Raw genomic sequence first — 16306 nt, forward strand, 5'->3', positions numbered from 1 at the left:
AGAGTATTTATAGATATATAATAAGTTTGAGGACAGTGTTGTCAATGATTTCTCTTCCTTTTAAATGCATGACACTTGAAGCCATGTCTCAAGTGTGCACAGGTCTGCAGATTGGTGACTAGGTTCGATTCGATGATGCTCCCGAGTTATTCACTGGGCCCGTTCAGCTAAAGTGGCTCCGCAAGGGTCTTGCCCAGCTGAGAGCTAATGAAAACTACGACTCGACCAATTTTTAGGAGGCAAAGTCGGGACAGCAACAACTTCTTGTGATAAGTGTGCAAACAAATTGAGAAGTGCAACAAAAATGGCAACAATTAGAAGGACTAAGGCCGGCAAACAACAACACCAATAAGGACATTAAAATGAATGGCTAGCCGAGGACCCGAGTAGAAGCTAAATACATTGTCCTGCCGTCCAGACGAGCGGACAGCTCTGTAGGACAGGGAATAAGGTAGGGCGGCGGACAATGGGCCAAAGTGCTGAATACGGCTTACAGGTCACCAGGTGAGCTATCCCCCTTACCCTGGAGCACTGGAAAAAAAGGCAGAGGATAGGCAGGGGATTTGGTAATACCAAAGCCAAAAGCTTATAACCTCATTGAACACTGCCGTTTTACTATCATTTGGGCAATAGTCGTGTTTCGTTTCAGAAACAAAAAAAAAACGAATTCAATGGAATTTCTGAAGGTGTAGATATAGATATTTGCTTTATTTTGAAAGTTGAAAACTTATAATATATTTGGGCAACATTCTAGTAAACTTGCTTACGTTTTACCGAATAGTATGTGCAATAAATGTATGTGAAATTAGTTTCAGGCAAATAAAAAATGAGAAAAATATTTTATTGTGAAATCTGTTCGGCTTGCAAATATTTTTTTCCAAATACGCTCCTTTTTGGCTATCCGGAATTGTTCTCTCTGCCAGCTCCACTCGCTCGCTGGCTCATTTCAGTTCATCAACCCACTTAAGGACCAGACAGGGAGGGCCGAGAAGGGGCGGAGAAAGTTGGGCCAGCCGAGCACATTGATGTATATCCTCACTCTGGCTAATTGAATGAATACTTGTTCTACGCCGCTCGCCGTCCTCCGTCGCCCAATTCAGTTAGCACCTGGAAAATTTGATTAGCCTTTGCACATATGCGCCCCTGAGCGGGCCCGTGAGTGTGCTGGTGTTGGGGATAATAATTCGCAAATGTGGCATGAAAAATGGTTGCTTGTAACTCGCAACGCCATATTCATTTATGCATTTATAATTGCCCAGACAAACGGTTTATCAACCGCCAAATACGAATATGCACACTTGCACCACTCCCCCATAAACTGACCACACATTTCAATATATTTGAAAATTCATTGGATTTCGCAGCCACCGTTCGCGGGAATTATATTTTGTGTGTAGTCTTTAATTTTTAATGCCCGCCGAGCGGATGTTAAAATTGTTCTGGCCGCCGGGGGCAGCGGGGCAAGGTGGCGGTGTGGCCCCAAATCCGAACATTTGCTCGATCATAACCAGACCAGAACTGCATCAATTTTAATGGGTTTAACTTTGCCGGTGTCTGTTTGATTAGCAAATTGTTTCAGAATTTGAAGATTATTGCAGTTCGGTGGCAAACTAATTTGGATGATGTTTTTAGCGAAGGGCTCAGCATGAAAGTGGGATGCTTGAAATTAAAGCACTTTTGGAATTATTTTTAAAATATTTGTGGGCTTACTGGAGAATATAATTAAGTACAGAAACCCTAAATTCTGGAAAGCCAATTCAAGTGAATTTCACTGCGTTCCATTTATGCTGAAATGGGTTTTTTATACGACCGGAAAACGTATCCGACGTCCCTAGTTTATGCCCGTTTGCCGTAATGAAGCAATTATGCATTCCTTAGTTAACCGTTCCGAGAAGTGGCCCAAACGACCGGCCAGTGCCGCGGAGAATGGAAGGAACGCATTTAAATGTGTTTTGTCATTTGGCGGAATATGTGATTGCCAGGGCCAGCCCGCTCGCTCTCGGCCATCCCCGTCGTTGGCCAAAACTGTGTGCGCAAATCCGATTATGCGAACAAAGACCGTTCCGTCCGCGAATTACTGTCGGGAGAAATAAAATGCAACATTATTCTTGTGGCCGTTGACTTTGGTTTCGGCTTGCCGCCCATTTTGCATGCCGTCCGTCGGCATTGCGTATACGCCCCGCACACCCAGCCCCTCTATGCACGGGCGTCCAGCGCGGGCGAGTTCCGTTGGACTTAGGAGGGGTTGGGGGCTTGGCATTCCTGCTTTTTTCTCGCAGGGTGGCTATGAAATTCCCGGGCTTTTATTTATAACGACATCAGAAATTAATCTTGCATTATGTGCGCGCGTGTGGAGTTGCTCGCTCAGCTTATCCTTTCATGAAGTTTGTTGTCGTCACACACAGCCCTGCAGACACGTGCTGGCACTCACTAACGCACCTGTTTTGCTTACATATGCGAAGGGGGCCAAAGTGTCAAAGGCGATTCGCTGCCAAGCCGAGGACTTTAAAACAATAAGCTAAAGGTTTATCATGCCAAAATACTCGAAAAGTGTTTTGACAAATTTTGAAAACGTCTTTTAGAAGGTAAATATGTTTTTATTACTGATTCTTTTTCTTGTCCATTTAAGATTGGATTGTGGGATTATTGAAAATATATACTGTAAATAATCAAATATTTTTCATATTTTTTTATAGTTCCAATAAAAGAAAAAATTATATTCCTCTGTTTTTATTAATAAAAAATTGTAAAGAAAAATATATAAAAGGTTTTCATTAAAATTTTAAAATAAATATAAAGTGTAGTTTATGGTAGATTACAAATTAAAATTCTATTTTATGTTCTTATCTTTTGCTAGCCTCTTTGGGATTTCAAAGTGTGATGAATAAAAATACAAAGAATTGGTTTTATTGGGAATATAATGTACCTAGGGTATTTCGATTGAAAATACATTACTGTTAAATATATTAAATATTTTACTAGTCCATTTGAGATTTTAAAGTGGAATAAATAAAAACCAAGGGTAGTTTATGGTAGAAGAAAGCATTACATTCTTTCTTCTGTTCTCATTAATTAGTGAGGGTCGAGTGCCTTTGCAGCGACCCCCTTTTTTACATATATTATAATAATTTATTAAATCAAATTATATAAATTTTTAAATAACTTTCATACCCATTTTAAAATAGAAAAATAAAATAGGAAGTGTAGTTTATGGTAGTACAAAATATACTATTTTATCTTCTGGTTTTATTAACAGATCTGTTACTAGTCCCCTTAAGATTTTAAAGTGGGATAAATAAAAATATATAGTATGCATTTGAAATGGTTTCCATAACTATATTAAAACATAAATATATATATTTATATAGATACTTATGGTATACGAAACCATTACAGTCTATCTTCCGTTTTTATAAATAAATCTTTATACCACTGTATATATATCACTAAATATTAAATGATTTCTATTGTTAAACTAGGAACATTGTAAAACAAGGGTAGTTTATGGTAGAAGAAAATATTACATTCTTTCTTCCGTTCTTATCAATGAATTTAGAAAGACCCCTCTCTTTTGGATATATTAATTTTGGTATTATATTCTAGCTTTAATTTACTAAATATATTTATATTAATGAATCAATATGATTTTTAAATACCTATTTTAATATATGAAATAAAATAAGAAGTGTAGTATGGTAGTACAAAATATAATATTTTATCTTCTGGTTTTATTTATCTAGTCCATTTAAGATTTTAAAGAACGATTTTAAATGGTTTCCATAACTACATTAAAACATAAATATGTATATTTATAGTAAAATAAAATACAACATTTTATCTTCTGGTTTTTTTTTGTGAATCTATTTGTAGTCCCATTGGAATTTTAAAGTGGGATAAATATACATAATTTCCTTTATATTTTAAATTGGCCGTATGATAGGCCTAGTTTGGCCATATTAGAATAACCCTTACGTTCTATATTGTACTCCAGAACATCCTCTTGTAAATATTTGTCTGGTGGCTGGCTGGCGTCACTCTGCCTTGGATCGTTTGTCAGTCATGTGAGGCACTGTCGCTCCTCCCCACCACCTGCTCCAGCGCCAGCTCCCTGTCCATATCCATCTCCTAGTCCTCCGCGGCGTCCCCGTCTTCATCTCGCTCAGCGCTCGCTACTTGCGTGTTCCCCGGGTTGTTCATGAAAAATTACAACTCTCAGCATCAGGCGTAACGTGCGATAAATTCCAAAGGACACACACATCTACATATGTAGCGCGGATACAGATGTATCTGAGCGCTGGGCGGGTGTAGTTCAGGTTGATTTTGAAATTCGTTGCGTGTAGGATAATTCATTGCTTATTATCTTTTTTTGAAGCTGCAATTTCTGGGGCTTACCTTTCTTATTACTTGGATTCTGCTTCCTCGGTTATTTTTCGGGGTCGAGGATGGAACTGTGGGAGATAGCAAAATGCTTTATTAATTTAGTGTGTGCCAGGCCAGCACGAGAAGTACAGGGAGAAAAAATCTGGAAAACCAGCAGTGAGCATCATTAGTGGTGTTGGGAAAACCTATAATGGTCTATTAGTTCATTTTATCGATGCTTGTAAAAAAATAATGTGTAGAAGAGAAATGAATTCTGTAAGATTTCTACATAAAAATACTCTTATATCTTGAACTATATTTCAAACTTTGCTTAATTTAAAAAGTTATTAAGTACATTTATAAGTAAATGGTCTTTCGTGATACCTTTCAAATTGTATCTCTTCCAATCAGGGTCTGAATGCGAGGTCTGAATTCATTTGTACTGATTCCAGCTTGGCTTTAAATTCGTACTTGCAATTGGCGATCTGCGGGGCATTTCTCTCAGTGTTGGGGAAGGGAAGTAGGACCTGGGCATGTTAGCCAGACAATCGAGCCTAATGATTTATGAACTAGGCGCGCCGAGCGTGGCCGCAAGTATATAGCCAGGACAGGACCGGCTCTTCCTCCTCGGCTCCTCCGGGCTCCTTGCCAATTTCGCCATTCCTTTGCCTTGGACTGCGGCCCGCCCTCGTCCCTTCTTCCCGGCCCTGCCGTCCTCTCGCTTTGTGGTCCTGGTTTCTCCTCTGTCCAGGATGATATATGATGCCGGAGTTTAGCGACTGCTTAAATGAATTTTTCACACTGCAACCATTCCATGCTGTTGACTCGGAACAAAAGTCACCCAAAGTGGTTATGAAGATCCCAACGACATGATGAACGAACCGGCAAAAACGGCCCCGAATAAGGCTGCAAATGACAATGACAATTATGGGTAATTTTACCATGTTCGAATCACTTCCGAGGGCTTCGAGGCAGCGGTAAAAAACGTGGGAGCCCGGCAGAGTGTCAAAGGGGAGACTCAGTTAACGTGATAATTATAAGCTCCGCCGTTGCCTCACGAGAGCTGCTTACCAAGGAGGCAAGCTATTATATGCAGGACTTATTCTTGTGTAACTGAATTCGATTGCATTTAATTTCAAAAATCTTTATTTGGAATTACAGGTATTTAGGACCAAGGGAAACTTGATCTTCTCGTCTCGAAAACTTCATACATCGCTCCTCCTAGCTATTGTTCCTTTTATTACTGTTTCCATTATGGCCATTACTGGACAATATCTCCTGAGCTTCTGCTGTGTCACCGAGTGCATTTTTCGCTTACAGCCAAAAATTATTGGCAGAACTTCATATTTCAGTCGAGCGGAAAAGCGAGAGGTAAAAACTTTTGCAAATGTCATGCAGGTGATTGGGGTGAGGGCGGGGCGGATAGTTGAGTGGCCAACAGCTCGGCGGACTCCTGTGCTCGCAGAGAAATCATTTATTAAAGGGCAGGGAATAAGAAATTGATGGCAGGTGGAAGGTGTGGAAATGGGAAAACACGGGGCAGGGGCAGGGGCAGGGGCAGGGTGCTTTTACCCACGACTGACATTTGCAGCGCAGCCGTTTGACAAGCTTAAACCTGCACTTAGCCGGGAAAGCGGGCAGCCAAAGGGTTTTCCAACGGGGCCAGCATTTGCGTCAAATCAAGTGGCCACTTAGTTTCGGGCGTCGTCATTAGCTTTCAACTTTTGCAAATTGAATTTGGAAGCGTTCAACGTGTCCACGAGGGCCGCCTTGAAATTCAGAATTCCCAACACCATCTCCTGGTCCCCCTCCTGTGCCACGAGTCCTTTCACTGGCGAAAAAGTTTCATACCGAAACTGGTTGAGTTTTATAATTAAAATGTGGTTTTAGTTCAGGGGTTAGAACGAGTATTTAACGAGTTCCAATAAGTACATTTAAATAGCTTACTAAATGGAAAACGACGTATTAAATACATTTCAATTAATACGCAAATATTTAAATTAATTAACTTTGAATACTTAAAATCAATGACGTTGAAATGTGAGCTAACGATGTAGCTACATGCCTTTTAGAGCTCAAAAAAGAATTATCAAACCAAAACAGAATAATCAATCTAAAAATTTTAGTTATGCCTAAGTAACCTTTAGGTTGTACATTTAATTTAATAATTTAATATTTAATAATTTTAATAAGAAACACAGAATGATTATTATATTTGATTAAAATTACAGTGAAATATATTTAAATTGAGTATAAAAGTAATGGACTTCCTAGGTATTTCAACAGTAACCCGTTTAAAGTGAAAGATTGCATTAGTTTTTAAAGTTACTGATATTCCCTTTAATTTCTTTGGTTATTTCAATATTGAGTCACGTTGAATTTGACTTCGGGCTTATTAATTACCACTTTTAGATACCCAAATAATACCGATATCTATGAGGAACAGTGCAATGTGATTTGGCGCGGTGCACGTATCTGTCCGCTGCTAGTATTTACTCAAACAGAAAGTTCTCCGCCCAAAACAGTCCCCTATGCCACTGCTGCTATCTCTCTCGCCGCCGCATCACCCGTCTCTTTCGCGTCCTGTCGCCTTGTCGCTGCTCGGGGACGGCAGCTCACTAGGGAGTTGTGTCGTGTTTTTAAGTTCACTTTAAGTAGCTGAAAGTTGGTTTTTATGCTCGGCGCACGCAGAACTTGGCTATCAGTTGATAAATGGCTGGCGCGGCTTTAAGACTCTATCCGCCAGAACCCGCTCACTCCACCCCGCTCCCTTGCCCGCCTTCTTTCGGTTTTAATGAAGCATTCGGCGTGCCAAGGCGCCTGAATTAGCCAAAAACTCGAACCAAGTGCTAAGCCACCAAAATGGCAATGGCAAAACTATACATAGACAGCGGCGGGCGAAAAAGTAGCGCACAGGAGGAGTAGTTTGGGTTACACATTTTAAATCTTTATATATATTTAATAGTTAAATATTTAGGCTCTTCTGTTGGGAAGCAAGTACTTATCATGTACCATCATAATTCATCGAAACTATGTATTTACTGGCTTCTAAAATACTGTCAGCCACTGTGTCATATACTTTTTTGTACAACATCACTATGTATGCATGCACTGCCAGCACATACATAAATAGCCTGGCTCCTTATGCCAGGCATAATAAGCAAAAAGTCGGACCAATTGGTATGTATTTATGAATATATTCAAAAACAAGCGTGCAGAAAAGTAATTTCTTTTATGAAATGCTTTCCTTTGAGCTATTGCGGAAGTTTCTGCGAAATGTTTGCTTAGCAGTAGAGCAAATATAATTGGTGCTGACTTAAGTACCCGCCCTGGGGATTTACTAATCAATTCGTCAATTTGTTAGTCTGGCTTTGAAATGCGAAACAAAATAAAAGATTGTAGAAAGGCAAACTTAAGTTGGCTTCATGGGGTTGGCTGCCCTTTTAAGCAAATTAAATATACCTTTAGGTGGAGTTGCATTGGAAGGATATTATAAAAGTGTTATCAAAATGAGTGCTGTTAAATCATCGATAGTGAACGCTATCGGTGTTTTGGCTATCGATTGTTGTTGCTATCGATACTATCGAAAATAGTTAGCATTCTTCCGAAAAATTGTCAATTCTTGACCTGTGACAAAACTCCAATAAGCTCGACAAAACCTAATACAGTATAATATTTTGTTTTTTACATTTACCCAAATTTCTCAAAGACAAAATCTTATATAGGTTCGAGACATCGTTTTATGTTAAATGTTTTGACCATCGATACTATCGATATTACCATCGGTTGTTTTACACATCAAACTATAGATAATTTTATATTTAATATTTTAAAATTATGATAATATACTAGATAGAGCCAAGATTATTTGGGTTTAACCTCTGCGCTTTTGCTCCATTTCGTGAATTTTCTTTGACTACTTCCCTCCGCCGATCGTGATACCTCATGCATATGCATTTTGGAAACTTATAATCCTTTAGGAAACGTTCTCAACATATTGAGATTATCCCTTCAAACTTTGCCAGACTCACACCCGTCTGGATGTCCCTCCTCGATGTTGCCTTTTGAGCTTTGCAACTTGACTACTTTGGTTGTTGTTATTCAGGGCGTTTGCCGTTCCTTGTAGAAAATTTGGCTTAAGTCAGTGGCAAGCCAGAAAAAGCAGAGCAGCAGCAAATCAAAGCGAAGAAAGCCCTCTGCCGGGACGGGGAAATAAAATGGAATAAAATTCAAGTAAGATTCAAGTGGAATTCAGCAGGGCAGAGGCGGAGGAAATCACGAATCCAGCAGGAGCCAAGGCAACAGACAGAAACGAAAATGTATACTCAGAAATGTGTTTGCAAGGGCCGCAGCGCCTGACATATTTATTACACTGTCTAACAGGAGCTTGATATATGAACTGATTCATTTAATCATATTGCATTTGTCAGGCGCAAATTGATTGTCTCCGATCTCCAGGAAATTTATGAACGACTCCTCGCATCTCCGCCGCTGAGTGACAAACGAAGTATGGAGCGAATGACACATGAAATGCCAGGCATATCTCGGCCCTAATGAAATCAATCAATCATGATTTTGAGGTTGGCCCTGCCAGTCCCCTCGTCCACTTGTCCCTTCGATCGGCCGCCTGCTATAAATACAAATTGGATAAAACTGCAGTGCGTGCCAAAAAATAAGGGGACCCGCCCCGAAGAGGAGGCAGAAATAAGAATAAGGCCACAGAGAGATCAGATTAAGACACTGGAATGTGAAACGTGGCCAATATGCTGTCGTCCCTTCGGCCCATTAAGGTTGGCAAATTCTGCAAGCTGGCCAAAAAGCAACAACATCCTGACAGTGGGAAAATGGGCGGGAACGGGGTGGCCACTAATTAAAGTGCCTGCTGCGCCCCATCCCGCTGGCCAGGGGAAATTTGGAAATTTTACAAATTAATTTCGTGTTTGAAGCAAATTCGTAAACAAGTCTTAATGTGCACTAAGGCGTGTGTTTCCAAGGCCGTGGAGGGGGCGGGCCCGCCCAACCACCCACCTAATAATGTTGGGCGCCCGCCAGACATGAATTTAGCATTTATCTAGCGCCACTTGAGCAGCGCCGTCGTCGCAGGACGACAATGAAGATGAAGATGGCGGCGCAGAACTCGTGGTGGGTGCCTCTCAGTGGTCTGGGGCGTCTAGGGTGGTCTGGGGTGGTCTGGGGTGGTCTGGGGTGGTCTGGGGTGATCTGGGGTGGTCTAGGCTACTCTGGGGTGGTTCGGGGGCAGGCTAATTTCAACGCCTCTTAGGCGCACAGTGGTCGCGGAGCCCAGCCCTCGAGTGCGCCCCAAAAGTCAAGGAGTGCCTGAAGAGGCACCAGCAAGTAAAACTTTAACACCGTCTGGGGTGAGCAAGGCTCAAGGTGAACTTTGGTTCCAGGCCCTGGGAAAGTGTCGCACATTTGTGGCTGCCACTCAAGGCAACCTACTCCGAAGTAAGCTTTAAAGTGCCCGATTTCGGCTTACTGCACTCATAAACTCTTGGTTGATAGCTATATAAGATAAATATATTAGCGATGTATCAATAGACAGTTCCTTAAATAAGAACGTCGTTCTTTTAAATTGTGATTTTTAATTGATTTATTTTGATGAATAAATAATATTTAAACTTAAATTAATTCAAATTCAAATTTCCCTTCTTTTATGATAGTTATTTTACATGTTATACAACAAATACCTTGATTTATTTATCATGTTAGGTTCGGTAGTTGCTGTGAACCGGAAATATTTTAAGTCCCAGTATCTTTCTAATTAGCAATTCGCACCAGTCACTCAGCTCTCGCCACACGGTGCACTTAATTTGGGCTCCATGGGCTTGTCAACAGATTCTTCGCCCGGCTTTCATGGCCAGTAATTGTTGTTGCGTTGTTACTTTATGTAGATGTGACGGGGCAGGTTTGCCATCCTGCCAGGGCCATGTTCGAATTTGTTTCAATTCCAAGGACCCAGTCATCAGCTCCTCGCAGCGACACGTACGAGGCATGAAGTCATGGCATCGGCGTCCTGGCAGCCTGGAGCCAGGGAAGGGGCCGCCTTTGGTGGCCAGTCAAGAGTGAAACAGCGCTGTTAATATAAAGTAGGTAATTGAGATGAAAAGCGGGGAAGGCCGGCCCCCCCGAACTTGTTCAAATTAATCAAGTACAGTGGACTCGGAGCGTGTTTCTATTTTTCTTGCCCTCACCGCTGACTCAGCAGTTTGACTATAAAATCATGCGTGGCCGCAGACAATGAATGCACATAAAAATAATAATTGGAATTGGAAATGAAAACAATTTTCATGGCACATGATTCGGCGCAAAAAACCCCAAGAAGTTTTCACTGAAAAAAATTCATAAGTGATTTCTAGCTTCCTACAGCAAACACCGCGTAAGAATTTAATTGGGATAATGATGAAGTTCAAAATCAAATAGACACCGCATTGAGTATTTAATGTTTAAATCATATTAGGGACAAAATACTATTATGAATCTTTTTTTGGTTTGCATCTAACTCAAATTGAAGACAGAAAACTTCAATCTCAACTTCAATTCACCTAGCTTCTTGTCGAACTTTTCGCTCTGTGCCGGCTTGTTTGTCTCGGTCATAACTTCGTTTCCAATTGTGTGCAGGTGCCGGCCTCTGAACTTTGGCTCTTGCCAATTTTCCTTTGCCCATTGTTTGGCTATTTCTTTGGCACGCTGAGCAACCTTTGACCTTATCGACTCTTGGTCGGGGCGCAATTATCGCCCCAAGATGGCACGCCAAATCGAGTGTGCTGCCAATTTCGAATGGCCTGCGCAGAGTCAGTGGAGTCCTTAATGCCCTTATCAGTGTCACCCACACACTCTCGCCTCGCCCCGCCGTCGTCCTTATCCGCATCCGCATCCTTTGCATATGCATGAGCCCCCGGGCGACCCACGCTGCGTATGCGTAATGTGCGTGTGCGTATGCGTAATGTGTCGCTCTGGTTTGTCGCCATTTTCGGCAAGTGGCCTGTCGCCAGCTGGCAACCTGAAGGACGGCCGGCTGTATGCCGGAAAGCGATTAGGGAGCGGCTTAAATAATCCGCTTCCGCTCGATCATATCCGCGTGCTGGGGCAGTCGAATGGAAAAGTGTTAATAGCCTGCCCACACGACAAACGTTTATCCTGGTGATGATATTGTTGTGGCTTGACACAGCAGAGGTGGCTCTTTAGATCATTTTAATTGGCTTGTGATGTTACTTTTTAAACGAACTGACGAGTTTTATAAGCACCTCAGTGGCAGTTCCAGGATTTGTGTGGTGGGGAGGATATAAAAAAATGGTGGGTTGAAATTAAACATTTGGATGGAAATACTTATTTTATTTATAATGCCCTATTTATTTGTTTTTTCTTTAAGTCCACATGATTAGAAACATATTAAGTTTGGCTTGAATAACTTCAATTTTATTTAATTTTCTTATATAATTCTAAAGCTCTTGGAGCCGGGTTTCATATTTAATACCCCTGCAGAGGGTATTCAAATGTTTTGTTATGGCGATGCACGCTTGAATTTTTCAGAGCAGTAACTCGGCTAAAAACTGTTGCTCCTACGTGCCCATATATAATTCCGAACTGCACCTAAGACAGGCGACCCTGCCCCTTAACCCTTAACCCAAAACCCCTCAACCCCGGATAACCAGAGGCCCCGTTGTCCAACACAATACAAAAACGTAAGCAATAAAATGAATTTTTATGCCGCATTTTCGCAATGCAGGAGGCCGTCACCTCGGCAAAAAATATGTGTATGTTACCTTTGGTGGGGCCCTTAACCCTACGAGCCCCTCTCCAAGCACACCGAACACCCCAAACACTCCAAACACCCACCCCAGGATGCATTCCTGGAAACCAAAAGCGAACCGAACACATTTACACATGTAAGTGCATAAAAAATGTTTATGAATTTCAGTTTATGGCGCGTAAAACACGCCAATAAATGTACGAAGGCATTAAAAATGCCTTTGCCCCACGACCACGCCCCTTCTGGGGCCCTCTTGTTGGACTTTGCCGCACTAATAAACAATCAGAAATGGGCATAAAGTATGGGGAATCGGCCAGGAATGGCACGGCGGCAAACGACAGCGGGGAATTTCCCTCCTGTGTTTTCCCCCGTTTTTTGTTTTTCCACTTCCCGTTTTTGCCAGAAGGTGTTAGTCGGCCCGCTGGCGCAGTTCTTGCGGCCGACCCCGCCTCCAGGCCACCATGAATATTTATGCAAAACACACACACATTTGGACTTCTGTTGCTCCTTTCCTGTCAGTCTGCGAGCCCCCAGTCCTGTAGTCCCGAAGCCCCGGCTCCTTGGTGCTTCCTTATTGTTGGCTGCGTTATGGCAAGTGCGCTCTAATGCACTTTACGACACTTTATGGCAGTTTTCCGGGGGCAGAAATTATGGCAAATTGATGAGAACATACATATGTGGCTTGGCTCCGCGCTGGTGCGAAAGTTTTCGTTTGTTTGCCATTGAAAACACGGCAGGCTGGAACTCTCATTCAATATCTGCAGATGTATATGTAAAAGAATCTGCATCTGTATCTGCTCGATCGCACTTGTATCGATTTTAGAACATTAAAGAACGGGTAAAAACAATCGGACTGAAGGGATTTCAATAACAACACCCTTGGTATTTTTTAGGTCAAGGGACTTGTTTCGATAAACATTCAGATCTATACAAATTAAGTTAAATTTATTTTAACAAATACGTTAAAATTTTTTATTTAAATTAAATTTTAAATTTATAATGCAGAATTTCTGGGCTCCTTTTTAATAATTTCTCTGGTATTAGTAATGGAATATAAATGTTTTGCTTCCTTGCCATTGAAAGCTTGGCAGGCTGGACAATCTGTAGCAGTGCCTGTACCTGTATCTGTATCTGTATCTGCTCAATCGCAGTTGTAACATTAGCATTTATAAACAATAAAACACTTATTGTAATCTCTTTGATTGGGGGCTGAAATCTTGCACATTTTGAGATTTAAATTAAACAAATTTAAGCTGAACAGGATGTAGAAATTTAAATTAAATTTATATAAGAAGTTCATTATTAATTCTCCTAATTAATTTCCCGGATAGTAACGGCATGGAATGTCCCGAAATATATCATCCTACAAGCACTTAAGATTATTGCTAATTCATGGCAAAAAGGCTGCGTTTCTTTATTGGCGAAATCGGAGCCCCAATAGGCATTCCACCGATGGCCGGGCAAAATGCCCTAGCACATTCAGTGGGAATTGAGCCCTTTCCTGCCCACAAATGACACCAGGCATTTGCGACAATTGCACACTTTTCCCTAGAATTTGGCCTAATGAAAGTCCGGGCAATGTCCCCTTTTTGGCCGTGATCCCTGTTCGGATTTTAGCGCCCTTTTGTCTCGACGCCTCCATGCAAATCGTGTGGGCGGGCCGGCGCTTTCCCCCATCTTCCCCCTTTCAAGTGGCCTCAGCTTTCCCATTTCTCCTCTCCTTCCGTTTGTTGGATGGCATGTTTTTTCTGCTTTTTTGAGTACTTAACGCCACGAGGAATCGCCTAAGACAACTGAAGCGCAAAAAATGCGAAAAACATGCAGAGAATAAAGTGGAAAATCGGGGCTAAGGAATGGCTAAATGGACGGTTGGGTGGCGGGGCGTGTAATCAAAGCGTTTGGATATCAAAGATTCGGAAGGAGCAAAGTTATGCATAAATTTTGGACGCCGTCGCGACTGGCGATTCGAGGCAAGGCGGGACCTTGCGGACCCGCCAAAATCAATACAGGAAACAAATTAGTTTCGCCTCAGAGGCAGCAGAGTATCAAAATAAAATTTTAACAGTCGCATGGACCAAACAATAGCACAAAAACAATTGAAAGTACGTCCTCAAACCACATCATCACTGGGAAAAATATGTCAAAGGATTCATAATAAATATTATGTCATTAATTTCCCTAAAAAATACAATTGTATTACTAAAATTCTTGATATGAAACCAAATAAGGTATTTTATTTTGATAGCTTGATCAGTCACATTCTTTTTTGTAAAAAGTCCAAGAATTGTAGCTGCCATTCTGTCCTTTTGGCGAACTTGAATATTTCTAATTTCCGATTATATGTTTTTGATATAAAATTCGAGTAAAGTAACCTATTTTGAAAACCATAATTCTCACAGTAGGAAGTTCAGAGAGCAGTTCAACCGATAAGATTTCCATCGAAATAAAAGATTAGAAAGCCAGGAAAACTTTCCGGAAAAAGTATTTGCCGTATCGTTTTTTAACGTATTAATATACAATTATAACAATACTGAAATAAATTGTCCCTTTCAATTGCAATGAAAGAAAACAATTGGGTTTAACGAAAAACAAAAGGCCAAAAGCGGTCCAAAACCAATTACAGTTCTTAAGCGCATGTAAAATGGCGTGTTGATAGTATACGTATTACATTCATTTCAATCACAAACTTTATTTAAGCAAACAACGAAATTCAGCATTTATCCAATTCCACAATAATTCCTTTCATCAAAAGTAGAAAAAACAGTATGAAACAACAAGATTGTAAACATTCCACCAATCTGGTTACGTTGGGCAATATCCATGTTATTCTTTGTTTAAGTCGAAATCTTTGGTTGAACAAGGTTCAGATATATATAGGCAATTAACATCACAAGACAGAAGATATATCTCGTTATTTTAAGAATAATAATTAAAAAATAAAACGATTCGAAACTTTCAAATCCTATTATTTTATCAACATCACGACTTGATTCGATTTAGTCATGTCTATCTAGAACTTGTGTTCTATAATGGGAGTCCGACCCGGTCCGTTCCGACTCAGTCACTGCAACTGAAACCATACTTTTGGAAAAGATTCATCACGATAGCTGCGAAGAAACGGACAGAAGAACGAACGGACGGACAAAGGAAGGAACGGACAGCCTTACGGACAAACGGACAAGTCTAGATCGCCTCTGCTGCTAGAATACATATACTGCGTTAAAAACTACTGCAAATTATTGGATTTACCTTTAAGAAGCGGGGTAGCTTAGTGGTAGAATTCTCTTAATTCAGACAATAACCATGATCCCCATGCAAATACTTGTATTCTTGGGAATTAATTGATTTTGATTCAGTCGCAGATAATCATATTACACATTATACTTGAGATCTTCCTTCTCCTTGTACTTTCTCTCCTTTTTCGGTGATCTGTCCCGGGCTTAAGTTGAATGCTGGCAGCACTGGCAAGGATCTAAGTGACATTGTTTGTTGCGGTGCCGCAGGACACGAGCAGACACGAGAGCCTAATAATAGCCGCACATAAAATTTTATTAGCCCGAGCGTAACAATTCAATTGGGTCATGCTTTATGGCGCCGCAGGGGCGCGAGGGGCGGTTCCCAGGGGCTCAGAGCCGGCAGAAAAAATGACAACACATTTGGGTCAGTCAGGTGCAGTCGGAGGCCCCGAAAAGAGTGCAAAAAAGGAGGTGAAAGTGTGCAGCATGCTCTCCTTTCATGTTTTCCAAGATTTTACTTTCATCATTCAGCGACAAGGAGAACCATTTCGGGCAGGAGGAATGTTTTTAGAGTATTTTAATCCTTTTCCAATTTAAGCACCTACAGGGAAAAAAATATTATGATTCATCAACCATAAGTCGTAAATTATTATTTAATGCTTGTAAATTAAGCCATGAGAGCAATGCTGGAATTCCCTGGGAATTAGTGCATCACACTTCGGCGAAAGAATTAAATTTACAAATTCCATATCAACACCCAGCTTCCTGCCGTCAGCATCCTTGATAATCCTTCACAAAATTCCAAACAAATTGCAATATATTTGTCTGCAATTTGCCAACACTTGATGGGATTATCATTTATTTTGGTGCTGACATTTCGCCAGCGGCGAAACTCAATTTGAGGAAAAACTCATTTGTTGGCGCGACGAAAGGAGCGCAA

The 16306-nt window shown here is 41.0% G+C and overlaps 1 protein-coding gene across 3 annotated transcripts in view; it reads left to right on the top strand.

The window, feature by feature from the left end:
* Positions 1 to 16306, top strand: part of LOC108033150 (uncharacterized) — an 88017-nt gene that overhangs the window by 19761 nt on the left and 51950 nt on the right. The gene's annotated exons all lie outside the window — the stretch shown is intronic.

Source organism: Drosophila biarmipes, chromosome X (genome assembly GCF_025231255.1).
Source record: "Drosophila biarmipes strain raj3 chromosome X, RU_DBia_V1.1, whole genome shotgun sequence".
In the NCBI taxonomy this organism is placed as follows: Eukaryota; Metazoa; Arthropoda; class Insecta; order Diptera; family Drosophilidae; genus Drosophila; species Drosophila biarmipes.